This window comes from Phalacrocorax carbo, chromosome 5 (genome assembly GCF_963921805.1).
Source record: "Phalacrocorax carbo chromosome 5, bPhaCar2.1, whole genome shotgun sequence".
NCBI lineage: Eukaryota > Metazoa > Chordata > Aves > Suliformes > Phalacrocoracidae > Phalacrocorax > Phalacrocorax carbo.
In genome coordinates, this window is record NC_087517.1 from 13,179,452 (window position 1) to 13,195,318 (window position 15,867).

Here is a 15,867-nt window from a genome sequence, read left to right on the forward strand (position 1 = left end):
CTTGCCTGTTTATTTGATCTTTTGGTTTTCCATTTAACGGGTTGCTCGCTCTGTCCCACCTCTAAATGACTTTCATGCAGTCTGTAGGCACAGACTGCAGCTCTGCGCCCGGGCTATTGCATGCTGCACCCCTTCTCCAGGGATTCCCACCACATTGTCGGATATGAAAGGTCATGAAAAATGTTGTTTCTCCTTTTCCTTCAGTGGATTTGATTTTTATTAATTTTCTCCCTGTCTGTCAGGACTGGATGAGTGGAAAGGAAGGGGGAATCACCGAAGCTCTGTCGTCACAGAGTCTGAGCGCACTCTGCTTTGCTCTCCCCCCATTCCCTGGAGTAAATTACCACTTTTTTTTTCATACCCTTGCATTTTCTTTTTGCTTGCTTTTTTCCCTCCCATCATAGCCTTTTATCCTTGTTGCCTTGAATCCTTCTTTTGGTGCTGAGAGATCCTCAGCTTTGAGGCATTTCCTATTTTAGTGAATATGTTTGGCAGTAATAAACATCAGCGCCTGGTCCAGGCCAACAGTGCAATACATACCTTGATATTTCGTATTTATTTCTGATTAATGTTCACACACACAAGCCAGCCAGTTTCCAAGTTAGAACATTTTTTTCTGTGTCTCTGACTACTGCAAACTCTTCCTTTTATGTAGAGGAAAAAATGTGTTTTCCTCCTGCTTTCTAAAGGGATGCAGTAGCAGTAAGGAGGCTGGGTTAGGAAGCTGGCTAGTAACTTTGCACATTATACACAGGGTTGAATAGCACAAAGTCTATTCCCCAGAGTTACTTTGGCTGTGCAGTGCTAGGCATTTGTTTGTGGGTGATGCAAATACTGTGCAGATGAAAAAGTGAGCATAGCTGTGTCTGGTATACAGCAAGATTTTTTAATTCTTTTCTGAAGATAACTTTTATTCAGCAGGAAGCTGGTTATCTGACAAACTGTATCCTTCTTGTGGGTAGTACATCCCTACAGGATTCCAGAAGGCTACTGGCAGAACAATTAAGGGTGCATATTTTAAGCAGTGCTTTCAGGAGATGCTTACAATTCTCGTTACTTGTTAGAATAGGAATGGCACGTCAGACGAAACCAGCAATCATTCTTCTTCAACGTGCTGCCAGTGACAGCATCCGATGTTGGATGCTTTAAGGAAGATGCAAGAAACTACGATGTGTCGTAAAGGAGCCTCCTCTGACTTACACGCATCAGAGCTGGCTGGTGCCCCGAAGCGTGTTGATGTAGCAGACAGTGATTTTTAGCTCGTGACTGACATTAGGAGTGAGTTGCCAATGTTACAGAGCAGAGCAGTGATGGAAGCAAAGGTAGCTGGAGCAGTATGGCTTGGTCAAGTGTGGTACCAGGGCAGGTCAGGGTAAACTGAAATAGTGCAGTGGAAATTCTGAATTTTCATTACATTTATCATTACAATCCATACAGTTTAGTCCTTTCCTTTCATTGGATAAATTAAGTAAATAATTTTTATGCAAGTCTATAGGCAAATGTTACAATAATATGTGTTTTAATTTGCTCAGAATTAAAATATGCTTTGCTAATGAGCTCTCACGGTCTATCATGAAGCAGAGAAGACTTGTGAGCCTCTGAATTACCATAGAACTTGAATGAAAAATAGGTGCCCTTTTTTCCTCATTACTTAACTAACCTAATTCTGTTTTCACTTTTAACTGCTTTTATATGTTTGAGTGACTGGGTTTTTGCTCTTTCCCCACGTATTTGAGCCAGCAGAGCAATCATTCGCTTTTGATCTAATAACAATGTGGGAGATGGGGGCCACTTGACTTCCTGTAATTTCTTGACCCACCACCTACTGAACAGAGAAGTAATACAGAATTGATACAGATGACTTGGCTATAAGATCTCAATATATAGGTTGTCAGCATCACCCTGAAATATCCTGCCTGGAGAGCGTCAGATGTGAGCATTGCCAACCCTGACATCAACTGCCTAGGCAGGCTGCGCGTATCAGTTATTGTGGCAGGTGGCTCTCTGGAACAAAGAGAGATTAAATATCCCAAAGATTTTTACTCAGTGGTGTAAAACATTATTAAAAAGAACTTTCAAATACGGTTTGTGTGTTACTTGCTCTCTGGCTGCCTAATGACAGGATTCCAGGTGTTGCTGGCTGGTTTCATTGGTGCAGAAGGCACAGATGCCATCATGGTGGTGAGGCTCTGCTCCTGCATTTTTAAGAGGGCATTCGCTGGAGAAAGACCTGCACAAGCTGCAGAATTGCAGCAGCTTTAGCTGTGGTTATGTGGACAAATCCATTTTCATCCAGCGCTATCAGGAGAGTGAAGCTGGGTAGGACTGCAAATTGTGGAAGTACATTGGCCCGTGGTGTAGCGGCCAATTTCACACTGCTGCCCTCAGGGACACGGCAGACATTGCTGCCGAGGCAGACTCGCAGGCACCGCGAGTCCACTTCTTGCTCTCTGCAGAAAGTAATCAACTTGACTTTGGGGGTTTGGATTTTTTCTCTTGTGTTTCAAAGCCTCAGCACATCTCCTGGTTTTGGATATAAAATAGTCCCCTGTTGAACACTCTGTTGACACGGGGACGATGCTTGTTATCCTCTACATTGAAGTCTTATATTCTGGTTTTCCAGGAACTTTGCCGTTTGGGGGATCTGCATCATTAAAGCTGCAATAATGCGGAAGTCGGCCTGTGCTGAATTGCCCAAATTCAGTGACTAACCTGTACTGATGTCCATGTGGTCCCAGCTTGGCTCGTTTCCTTTCCAGATGTAGCTAGGTGGGAGCTGGCCCACTTTTGCCTACTCTGTGCTGCAAACACTCTTGCAGTTGCATTAGAATATGTGATGATGATAGCACCTATTTTGGGTACAGAATGACGCTTAAAAAAATTAATAAGGCAACTTTCAATAAAAGGAGAGAAAAAGGAAAGAACGGGAAGGAACTAACAAGAACATACCTAGATCAGCTGCATGCACAATTTTTCACCATTCTTGGAAGAGAATGGCTAATCTTTCTTTCCTCTGCAGTTCCAAGCTGCTGAATTGCTCTGGGATCTCTGATTTACCCGAATATCCTCTTTTACACTGAAATCAGACTCTTAATGTTGCTTATACACTCTTCTTGCAGTTGAAAATCCTAAGTAATTTTAACATTTCATCTACTGTCTTTACTCCATTGAACAGAAATAATGGAAAGAAGATAGATTGATAAAGAAAAACACTAAAGGGAAGTAAAATGGAAAACTGACTGATGAGACATAATATAGTTAAGCAACAGGTGTTAAGCACCGTTAACTGATTGTCTTCTTATATTCTACCAAAGGCTTATCTCCCCCAACCCGCACAGGCCGAGCGATCTGGATGTGCGTACGGCTAGTCAAAGCAAATCAGAAGCAAAATATTTGCCCATAGACTTACAAAGAGCTTTTCAGTTAGGCAGTGGTGGTATAAATGCCAGCCTGATCTGATCTATTAGTGCAGTTGGGTCTAACCTCTCTAGCCTTTTCAACATGGAAAAACAACAACTCTAAGTGGCTGTGAGGTTTCAATTACATTTGCACCCCAGAGGGACACAGCGGTGACCTGGTGCTGATGGATTTATGAGTATGTTATCTGACAGGAAGGCGGGTTTAAAAACAGTTGCTGTGACACGTGCTTAGTTATTACATTAAACTTCTTTCCTTGGCTTGGATGTCTCTGTTTTTCTCCTCTTGGCAGGCTCAGGTAGTCCAGGGCATTCCTACCATTGATATGAAGATTATTTTCTCATAGTTGTTTCAGAAATAAAAATAAAAATAAAAGTAATTTTAGACAACAAAAAAACCCACACCAACATTTGAATAGAAGCCTTTTACTTCAGATTTTTTTTAAAAGCTGAGAAGATTATTTTCTCTGACTAGTCTGAGCAAGAGTGATTTCAAATGTAAAAGGATGAGTCAGATTTTTATGAACACTTTTACATTTAAATCCTTAGAATAAACATGCTTCATTGATATATTGTCTTGCTCACATTATACAATACAAGAGCTTGGTTTACATAGCTGGAAGCCATAGAAGATTATTCTTGAAAGTTACAAATTGCTTTCCTCATTCCTCTGGAGCCTTTTATTATCTTTTGGGGCTAATCACTATCAAGCAAAGAATTAAATATTGATGGGAAATAATGAAGACATTTTAAATGGGCTGAAAAATATACAATTGTCATGAGTCAGAAAGTGTTCAAATTAAATAGCAATATTTCAGCATTCTCTAATATGTCACAAACCTACATGTGTACATTCCAGCTCAAAACAACTGTCCTGTGTAATGGTTTCAGTTCTACGGATGTATTCACCATTAGCCTATGTGTGAAGACTACTAAGTAGTTTTTAATTAACTTATGTAAAACATTGCATCGCGGTACATCAACAAGAACTTACAAGAAGAACAAATCTTCATTCAGCTCAGATCAATACATGTACATAATTCATTACACCTGTACAGAAATATCCTACAAAGACACCTTAACTCTGACCCATGAGGCTTTGCAGGCAGCAGATGTCTATTTTAATAATTATTGGAGTAACAGGGATGAATAGGAATGTACTCTCAGATGCCTTTGCACGTAGTAGCACTTAATGGTGCATATATGTCATCTATCTGCTTGCATTAAATTGTATGAGTTACCTCTGCAGAGCTAGGAGCCAAACCAGGTGTTCCAGCCATATTAGCCCAAATTAACAACCTCTTTGATTTTGTAATAGCCTGATGGAAGTGAATGACATGGACCTGAGCTTTAGATTCATCTGAAGGTGTCTTTTTCTTCAGCAGACTCTAGTTTTGCCTTTTCAACTCCTCAGAGCCTGTCTACCAGGCAGTGTCAATGTGTAGGTATATACTATGAGTTTGGATCTTTCCAGCAGCATTATGGCCCAAATATACTCAGGCAAGTTGTGTAGCCGTGCTCCATTCTGCTGTGACTAAGTTGCTAATAATGGGAGATCGTGTGAGTATACAGCATTTAGCACAGGGATTCCAGGGTAGATCAGTGCTAAAATGTGAGGAGCTCCTCACTTGAGCTGGTAAGACTGCAAAATACAATTGGGCTGTCCAGAAAAAGGAGGTATTGAAAGTCTAGAAGCTATTACTTTTGTGTTCCAGTAAGAACTACACTTTGGGGAGAAAAAATCCTCAATACTGCATAAGGTTTTTGAAAACACTCCTTCTTTGCTACAGTTTTGTCTTTGCCATATGCTTTTTCCTCTAGTGGAGCACAGGTGGTTGAGTCTTTGAGTACCACCACCAAAATTCTTGCAGTGACCTGGTGCCAGTACTTAGCAAGTGAAGGTTTCTGCACAAAATGAAGAGTCTGATGCCTGAAACAAGTGACTAAAGAGGTCTAGGTATTTTTGTGATGAGAGCTCAGCACCAGTGATGCAGCAAGAGGAGGAGAGATGAGAAGGAATCAGGGCACTGTGGCAGACAGTTACATAGGTTTTGTCTCCTAGTTGCAGAGAAAGTAGTTTGACATAGCCAACAACTTTCCTTTATAGCAAAATTTTCCTCTTAGCAGTCTGTGCATGGATCAGTCAGGAGCATGTCTGCTTTAATAATTTTTCCTTATTCCTATTGCCTTTCAAGTGGTCAGTGAGGTACAAGGACACGAAAATCTAAATGTGTGAGTGGCCAATGACAAGCAGCTTTTGCAAAATTCACTACCTTGATAGAGCTGTGCAGTAGCAGCATTTCCAGTCCATTTTCTCTAGCTGATGCCTTTTGCCAACCCTACTATATAAACCAAACCAGCCTGGGACAAACAGGAGTGTGTAAGTTGCCCGTCCCTGCACCTCTCCAGCAATAGCCTCTTGGTGCATAAATCAATGGACTATTTACCTGATGAGGTGGAGAACAAGGAATCGGGGATTTTCACTTCATAGTGTGGTTCCTATTTGAAACTAGTGTGACCTCCTTGTGACTGCCAGGTTAGTGGCAATAACACATTTTTCTGAGAATATTTGGAAAGGAGGGGGTTTATTTTGTGCTTTTCCTGTCTGACAGATGGTTTTTGGTTGAAGCAGGGGTAGAAATTCCCCTCAGTAGTTGCAGGGAGACTTGGCCACATCCACTGGCATTAATTACAATAATTGTCCTTCGTAATTAGCCGCGCGCCAGAGCTGGAGGCACAACGTCACGTCTCTGCTGACTCGTCTGATTGTTGGGTCCTTTTGCGGATTGCTCTCCCACAACTGGGAAACAGATTGTTTGGGCTGGAATTAGAGAGTTGTAGGTAGGCAGCAGCTGCTCTTGAGCTTTTTTTATATGCTAGTTGGATGTGTGAGATAAAATTGGTTTTGTTCATTTAACAGCCTGTTCAGTGGAGGAGGAGGAACAACATGAGCCCTGTAACTGGTAACTCTTTTCTGATGGAGGCCCTGCCTTAGATGACACTGAAGTATATTTATGATTCTGTAAATGATCGTTTCCTGTTCCCCTGCAAATGTAGGAAACAACCCTACATGTACCTACTTCTGGTGGGGAAACCCTTACTCGTTGCATGTCGTACCAGCCTGTGCAGGTGGCATTCGGTTTGACCTGAACTTGGTGTAAGCATTTACTCAGTGAATACAGTGCTACTGAAATTACGCAGGGATTTTCTGCCTTGTAATTTAAACCTGGAGCTGACCTCACTGTCAAGACCCTCATATTTAACATGTAAGCCTGTGTACAAAAAGAAGAGCTTTCACCTGAGTCCTGAGCCTCACTGATGGTGAAGAACCCATGCTTACAGACTTCTTTAGCAGGGTCCCCTGCTTTCTGGGTTAGCATGCAGGTAGTCTAAAGCTTAGCAACATTTTCTAAAAGGATTTCACATCAGTGGGAACAGGGGACTTACGTATGGGGTACCTTCTATACAGGAGCGATAAGATCCACGAAGTGTGAATATTGCAGGTAGGTTACTGCAATAACCCACCTAATGTAACACCAGTCATGTGGGTAGCAAGCTTGGGATGATGGGGCTTACATTGCTTACTTTTCCTCTTAAGCTTAGTTCTTTGTATCACATGTAGTCAATTGTATCAAGCTATGGAGGGCAGAACTGCGTTGTCATTCCCATGTCAGCAGAACTGTAATGTCCTCCACAGCGTACAGGGCATTTGATCACGTCTGCAGCAATGCTCTGAATCCCCACAACTTATTTCACCCTAAAATTTCAAAGCGTATCGCAAACCTAAATAATTAAGATATTTTGATAAGGCCAACAGACAATATAAGGACCATATTATCAAAAAACAAGTTGGTGTTTAGGGAGGTTGAAAGAACTGCCCAGACTGTGGTGAGGTTCAAATCCAGAGTTCCTGCTGGCCTGTCCTGCCCCTAATATCAGACCTACACCAGGTGATCTGCTGATGTGGATGATACACTTCCGCTCTTGTCAGTGGACTTGGACTGAGTTACAAGTGTGCAGATCTGGCTCCTGCAATGTTGCGTGCAAACTGGTGTTTTGTGATCACGGTATGGCATCAATGCAATATTGAAATGAAATCCAATTTGTGTCAAGCAACCTTGACAACATAGATACTGCAGTGATGCTGTAGTGAGTGAACAGGTAACCAACCATGCCGAGCCACAAGATGCTTTCCAGAGACACTCCTATACAGTATGTTATGAAGCCTCAGTGATAAGATGATTAACTTCTCAAAGCAAAACAAAGATACTCCACTTTATCTGGAGAAGAAATGCAAGGTGGCTGCCAAACCTGAAGCGTGGAAAGAAATCTGTGCTCATTATGCTCAACTAGGTCTTTTAGAAATGGCAATAAAATCACAGTTTCTTTTTCTTTTTGGCCTCATGCCAAGCCAAGGCTGATACCAGAGATGAACCTGACTCTTTGCTCTGTTCAGTCTGGGCATGTGGGAGCAGAATGATACAGCTTACTGTGGCGCCTAACCCAAAACTTCCAGAGAAAGCAAGAAAATCTACATTTCCCTCTTGCATGAAGTGCATCAGATTACTTCAGCTTATGTTATTGCATTACATTATTAAAGCTAAACTCCAAGGGAGCAGGTGGCCCAGTGATGTTATTTCACCTCCCAAGTCTGTTAGCAAATCTGTCATCTTAACATCAAGTGAGAATAAATTTTGGTGGCTGCAGTCTAGGGGTGGTTCAAAAGCAAGGAGTTATTAATGGTAACGGCTATTAGTGTTAAATGCTTGCTTTTTGCAAAGGGGTTGACTATGATTTGTATTAGTCACTGTAGAGACGAAAAAGAGACAGTATTTTCTCTGAAGACATTCAATTCCAAAACCATTTTGAAAGTTTGGGGGAGTTGGGTATATCTCTGCTCTAAACTGTAGGGGATGTGACCATGTCCAAGCTTGGAGGGTTATTTCTGCAGGCTTGCCCAGAGGAGAAGGCATGGATCAGAGCAGGAAATCCTTACTTGTTGCCTGTGTGCATTATGCATAGTTTAAATCAGCTCCAAATTGAAAAGAGAAATTTAAATGGAAAGAAAACCCATATCCAGTGTTCTCAGTATTCAAGTAAAAAAAAACCAACAAGGGAGAGAATCTGCATCTCAATCTCATTGTTGTATTAAAGGAGATGTACTGAATTTGTGGAATGGCTGCAGCAAGTTGTGAATAATGTATGAAATGGAAAAATTGCTTCCCTGTGCACAGAGAGAATGCAAACAGCTGTGCTGTTTGCTGTGTGCTGGTTACAAAGATACACCGGCATCGCTGGGGACCTGCGAAGAATAGTGTAGCAAACCCAGAGTTCCTGAGTTTTCCCTCCTGCTCTGGCACCAGTCCTTGAGAAAGTTTAGAATTACTATTGTTGCTTATAATTAATTTTTGTTCCTTTTCTCTTCTTTTCTCCTCTGTTGGCAACTGGCCAGTTAAGGGGAGGGAGAGGGAATGAGAAACATACACTAAGAGGCCAAAAAAGGAAACGTCAGTCTAAATACATTATAGCTAATTTTTTTTAAAGCTCATCTTTCTCTTTTTCAGTGTTGTTGTTTATTTACTGCTGATGAAAGATTTGGATCAGTAGCCTTGGCAAAAATCAATGTCTTTTGGTGCTTTGGTTTTGTAAACCAAACCTTGATTTCTGTTGCCACTGTGTTCACCCACTACCTTGACTAGTTAATCTACTTTGATATGACAAGTCAGAATCTGGTCAAATATAGGGTTTGTGCTTTAATGGATCGCAGGATCAATTTTTTTTCATCTTGATAGCCTCCTGGCCAGAAATGAGACCTGTGTCCAGTTATGTGGCATCTTTATAGTGGTGTTAAGTAAGGTTTAGGGCCAGCAGAACACCAGTCTTTCAGAAGGTTGTCTGAGCTCTGGTCTTTGAAAGAGAAGGGGAACAAACGCAAGCCCATTACTTACCTAGCTTTAATTTAAATGAAATAAGCTTTTTAAAAAATGTAAATAAGCTTTAAATCCTACACTCTGAATTTAAGCAGATGAGTGAATAACAAAACACAACTCAAAGAGGTGTCCCTCATTGCCAGGAGAACCTTTTGTCTCATGTGGAAAAGAAAACACAGACAATTAGTCATTTTTATGCTTTCAAAGCATTGGTTTGATGATGCCAAACTTTTTCTGACAGATCTTGTCTACTACAGTTATCTGCCACTCCAGCTTATGAGGTTTCTAGGGCAACTGACATCTTCATAGTGAACCACCCAGTATATTCTCAGGATTCACAGAAGGCTGCTTTTAGAGGCTCCTTTTCCTTTGCTACTCATAGATTTCAGTAGCTAAAGTCACAACAGCAGAGTATTGTTATTATTTATGAGCACAGGTGAATGATTTCTTATCTCGGATTTTTGCAAGGCTGATGGTTAGGAAGGCTTCAGCTTTCTCCTGTCAGGTGTCTTCACAGGCGAGGGGTCTTTGCCAAGAATATTACTTGTAACTCCCTTGAACTTTGTTGGGAGTAACATTAGCTTCACTGCTCTGGAAAAATGTAGCTGTTTCAGCCTGGGAGCTGGGCTTCTCATCTGAGGAACAAGAGAGGTGAAGAGAAAGGCAGTGGAAAGAGTGAGCTCTGGGCTGGGGCTGCGGCTAGGGGGAGCTTCTGCAGACTGTCCATGAAATTGCTTGTACCAAAGACTCATTGAATCTCAGTAAACTGATACGGGGTTATTTGTATTGGTAGAACCTGGTCCTAAATGGAGAGGAGCTAGTTTCCTGGCTAAAGGAGATGGGAGCCTTTGCTCTGTAAGTACACACCCTGGGGGGAGTTCAATGGGATGTTGTGGTTGCAGAATGCTTGTTCAAATATGTTTATTCTGTGGATCAGGAAAACCATTAACCATGCTACCTGGAAGAAATGAAGAATCTGATTAGTCTGAAATTCCAGATTCTGTAGGATAATGTGTATACATGTTAGGATAATTAGGTATGTCTGGCTCCAATGTTAAGTCTCTGTTCTTAAAGTACTTTCTTGTGAAACACAACTGTTTTATCATTCCATGTAAGAAGGATAGTTAATGATAAAGAGATGTAAGGAAGCTGTACCACAGCTGGGCACAGTCAAGGCAAGAGGCATGGGGTTGCACTGATGTATTCACAGAGACGTTCCCCTGTGTATTAATTTTGTGTTCCAGTGATGTCGGAAAGCTCTCTGACAACAGCTTTTTTAGGCTGGGTATTGTGTATTTGAAAAGCATCTAGCATGTTGGTGGCAGCTATTTAGGAAGCAGTATTCTTTCACTGCCCATTGGTATCGTTCTTCCTGCACTGTTGGCTGTGTAGAGGCAGAAGCCGAAGAGCATTGGTCATTCAGGTCCACCCCTGGTTTCCAGGCCAAAATGTAACAAAGAGGCTTGCTGGCTCATCAGCTAACCAAGGATAAATGGGTACCATGCTTTTCACCAGACCTTCTCTGTGAGGTGGTAAAGGGACAAGGAAATGCAGAGTTAGCTGTTGAAAATAAATGATAAAGTTACTTACAATGCTTACGCTTCCAGCTGGAGCCTGTTTGCTAACACCATCCACCCCAGCCACTAATGCTTCCTGCTTCCCTGATGAGTGTCCATTTTCTACTGCTGGCTTGGTGTAAGAATATCATGAATAGGATTTTTTATTTATTAGCTGTGTTAATGTGGCACATAGGAGCTGCATTACGCTGGGCACAGTACAAACACATTTATTTAGACTTGTGTGAAAATTACTAATGAGAAAAGATGGCTGGCCAAAGCTCTAGGCGTTCTGACACCTCTGAATAAAACAATGACATCCCAACAGTGTTTAAAGTGATGATTCCATCAGAAACTCAGCCAGCTGCTTCCAGAAACTCCTATAGCATACCATTAGCCTTCTCTAAATAGTCTATAAAACAGAAGACTTGACAAATGTTAGGAGATGGTCTTTACCCTGAAGTGTTTACAGTCCAAAGCCTCCGTCCCTCACAGAAGTGTCTACTTAGATGGTGTTGTCCGGTGAGTAAATGTTGTTACTGGTCTTCTTTAAAATTATGCTCATCTCTGGATGGTTAAGACTGAAAGCAAAGAGAGAAGAAAGGAAAACACTTGTTAGCCTGAAAAGAAAGAGAAGATGGAGACTTAAAGCTGAAAGGACTTGCCTGAGGCCACGTAGAGAGTCAGTGGCAGAGCCCAAAGTAGAAGCCAGATGTTCTGAGTCTGTGACAATATGCCTTAACAAGAATTTAACAGAGAGATGTTTTCCTTCATAGCCTATTTTCATCTGCCTTTTGAATTATCTTTTGGTTGTCTTTTTATTTTTTAAAAGAATGGTATGGGGAGTTTCAAACAAAACCGATACACTGAAGAATCCAAGATTTAGGACATTAGCTTGGGTTCTGATTTACCAGGAGCAAGGAGAGCTGCTCTGATCCTAATTCTTAGGCAGGAACCTCAAAGATTGCAAGGGTCTATAAATATTTGCTTTATTTACAGTGAAGAGTACAGGAAGTTCTGAGTTAGCCTAATTTAGGCTTTAGTATAGGCTATTTATGTACTACCTCCTGGGACCACCTCTGATTACTGAAAGAATGACCTTATTGGAAAACAAGTAGGTCTGCAGTTAATTATAAAGGGTGCAGAACCCTAACAAAGGTATTTTTGTGGATGATGTTACGTGTTTTTATTTAACAGCTCAAATCAGGAGAGCTAAAACAGATGGCCTACTTGTTACTGCTCTCTAAGAACACCTATAGAAAGACACTGATAATAACTGGGGGAGGCCAAGCCTAATAGGTCAGGAGTAATGGCAAAGATCAGGCTGTCTGGACTCACTAATTAGCATCTGAAAGCAATAATGAACTGGTCAGTGGGGTCAGGAACAGGTGATGCTGTGTGGAGGGGGAGAAAGGGGGTTTTGTTTGTCTTCTGCATTTGGAAGAAGTGGTTTAAACGTTGCTGTCTCTTTTTTAACTTTACGATAATGGCAATGACTTAATCTAACCTAAATGTGGCCTTTGGAGAAAATCTGCTCTAGGACTTTTCCAAAATAATTTCCTGAGGGGAAGAAAAATCTCTCTAAATAAAGTTGAGAGTAATGTCTGAAGGAAGAAATGTAAAAAGCTGACTTATGGGGCAGCAAGTTTATACATGGGATGATGCTCCTCTGGGGCATTACAGAAAATGGTTATACCAGATTTAGTTCATCAAGGCAAAGTAAGCAAAATCAGATACAAGGCGAAGCCCTTAGGAGGGGGAGGATCATATTCAATTTAGTGAGGCAACTGTGATAGTAATTAAAGCCCAGATGGAAACCTTTGAATGTGTCTGGCGTCTGTGTATCCGCTGTGTTTTTTCTGTTAACTTGGCATTATAAAAGGAGCACCCAAAGAATGAAGAGATGGTGTTTGAAATTTCATCAGTCAAGCACTGCCCCAAATTTGATTTATTGTAAACAATCTTCAAAAATTGGTATGGGTGTATATGATACAGGCAGGGAGTTTTCTCAAGTGGTAATTCACAAACAGAGAAATTGTACATTATTTCTAGATTTGTCTTCGCTGAAATGCAGTCAGGATTAATCACACCATTTGCCAGCTCTGACTGTGAACCTCTCTTTCTTCGGACATATGGATAGAATTTTATTCTGCTGTTATATATTGTCTCGGAAGCAGAGTGCTATGCTGTTTACTTTATGAGCAGATATACTGCAAGATTTCAGTAAAGAACCCTAGACCATAAGAAAATTAATGTAAAAATCAAGGATTAAAAAGGGAAACGCTGTCCTACTTCTTCCCTCTAACACACAAGCCAAGAGCAAAGGATGGTTTTGTATGGCAACACTGTTAAGGGGTTAGAAAAATGTAAAGAGTGATTTGCTGCTACTGCTGGATGGAGGGCTGGGGTGGCTGTAACTCTGCTGGGCTGTCGCACGCACCGGGAGCCTTGAGTGTCTCCTGCCTTGTGTTTGAGTCATTACTTGTATCTGGAGCAGACAGACTGCTTCCAGTCCCAAAATCCTCCAGCATACGCACTACCTGATGTCTAGTACAGTCATGTATGTTGTGCTAAGATTTACTACCACCGCTTGAGTAACTGGAGAATTGTAGCCCATGCTCATGTTTTTCCTGGTTTGACAAGCTGGGCTCAGGGTGCCAGCACACCACAGCAAGGGGGAAGAGTTAGTTGTCTGGAGCAAGTGAAATGTATGAAAAAAAATGGGGAGATACGCCTCTTCAGGTGTATTAGATCGCTTTCCCCCGTATCATCTGTAAACACATATTTAGGGGCTTTTGAAGAAGTCTGTTACTCCCTAGACAGACCAGTTTATTGGCAATTTTGTGATGTTACAGTTGCAGGCAAAGCTGTAGTTAAGCATGTGTAATTAGCAGCAATATTAATGGTTTTTAACTATACTGACTCCAGGCAGTGGTGTTTTCCCTGAGTTTTCATTACCTTTATGCTGATAATGGCTTACATCCTTTGTACTAAATCTGTGTTGCCAAAATCCTTCTGGTGGTTTTCACTTAAAAAGGTATCTCACGCGAGCATATTTCCCCCACGTATGCTGTCAGTCTTCATTATCTTTTTTTTTCCCCACTGGGGGCCTTTTTTTTCAGTCTATATTCTGAAATAACAAAAAGCCACTTCTTAAAAATACAAAGCTTTCTTTTAACAGAGATTTTTTTGAAGAGCTCTGCTCTTAATCCACCTGCTCTGTGGCTACGTTTGCTCCTGTGCTCTCTGCAAGTGGTTCACTGCTCATTGACAAGAACCAAAACGCTGAGTCCCACGACTCATGAATTTGAGACAGATTAAATTAAGTTCCAGATCTGATTTTTAAAAAAAATCTTTGTTTTACTTCCACATTTAATATTAGAGGGCATAACAAGCGAATGTGTCTATGGAAGGTGTTTTTTCACATAAGTCAGGTTGCCACCTGTAACCTTGGAAGTGGAGACGCAGCGTTTGTGGGCTCTGTGATCAGTCCTCCAGAAAGGGATAAGAGACTTGCAAGTCGATAAAAGACTTGAGTGTAGTGCAGAAGAGGAGCCTATTCCAGGATCACCTTTTCAATCAGCTTTTCACCTGCCATCCTGTGACTTTGCTTAAATCCAAACTAATTGTAATTAAAAAAAAAATCCTTTTTTATTCCCTAAAACCAACATCCTGCAAAGTTTATAAGACTGCTGGTTATATTTATGGCTCTTATGCCTCCAAAGGGGACTGCGGCGCTTTTGTCTGCAATTTCATTGCCGCCACGGGACTAAGGTCTGAATGTTGCATCAGTGTACGTAAGAGGAGACTTGAGAGATTTATAAGGGGAAAACGCTGACAGCTCTGTAGTTTATTGCAAGGCTAACGGGCAGCACTGTAGTTCCTGACAGCTCCAGACCCTTGTTCTCTGGGAGAGTTTGTTTCTAATCCACTCCTTTGCTGGATCTTTCCGCTCCTCTGTCTGGATGAATGGAGCTAGGCTGGTGAATATCTACATTGCTGCATTTTCCCTTGGTATTTTAACAGCCTTTCACTTTTAGGACATCCTATTGTTGAAATTCGTAAGAGATTTCAGGAACTTCACAGTAGAAAGACCTTTTCATATAAGTTGCCTTTTTTCTTGTTGTTCCTTCCCCAGCCCGGAGTATCTTACATATTCATTGTCACACCCGATACTCCAGCAGCAGCTTTACATTTGTGAGCCCTGGTACTTTGCTGCGGTCCAAAAAATGGGCAGACACCGAACAATACCTACTTTTTAACTTATTTGAGGAGAATGCTGTGAATCTGCATAATGGTCTCTCACAGAAAGTGCTTTATCTTCACCAGTTAGTGAGTCAGTTTAGGGGTATTCTATCGGCAAAAGCTTTCAGAGAAATTATGCATGGTAAATTAATGAAGGCCGTCTGAGGTATTATTGTGTGTGAATGCACATGCCATTAGAATCAATGGCTGGCTGAAAAAAGTTAACGGTCATTAAGGGACTGTTAAAAAGGCCAGTGGACACAGATTTACTCTCTTGCAGGGCTCTGGTTGGGTTAGGTGAAGACAGAGATTGCTATTTGCCTCCAGGCCACAGGACAGCCCAGGCTTTGTGCTTTCCTGTCCCCATTTCTCTTGGCTCCTGTCACTGGCAGATTTACAAGAGCCTGCAAGAGACCGTCTTCTGAGCAGGTAAAGACCTTTGTGTCATTTTTCCGTATTTTACAAGTGGTTGGTAACAGAAAGTATAAGTGGGTGAGCTTGAAAGGGCTTAAAACGTCTGACCATCTCCATCGGGGTGTGAAATGGAGCTCTTTTAATGGAGAAGTTGCAAAAGAGAGAGTACTGTTTGGTTTGGGATGATGCCACCCTATCTGATGGTAAGTCTTTAAAATATAATCTGAGTAGTGGGGTATTGCCTCGAATTTATGTTCAGATAGCAAGGAAATAAATCGAGGACTGGGACAGATCTAACCATTAGCC

General features: G+C 41.5%; 1 protein-coding gene across 6 annotated transcripts in view; it reads left to right on the forward strand.

Moving 5' to 3' along the window:
• SEMA5B (semaphorin 5B) overlaps positions 1-15,867 on the forward strand; it is a 280,379-nt gene that overhangs the window by 111,306 nt on the left and 153,206 nt on the right. Inside the window, exon 4 of one of the 6 annotated variants that reach the window (XM_064451217.1) lies at positions 10,140-10,201. The exons of the other annotated variants lie outside the window; for them this stretch is intronic. The gene's annotated coding sequence lies outside the window, so the exon portion shown is untranslated. The remainder of the gene's footprint in view (positions 1-10,139; positions 10,202-15,867) is intronic. 6 annotated transcript variants of the gene reach the window in all.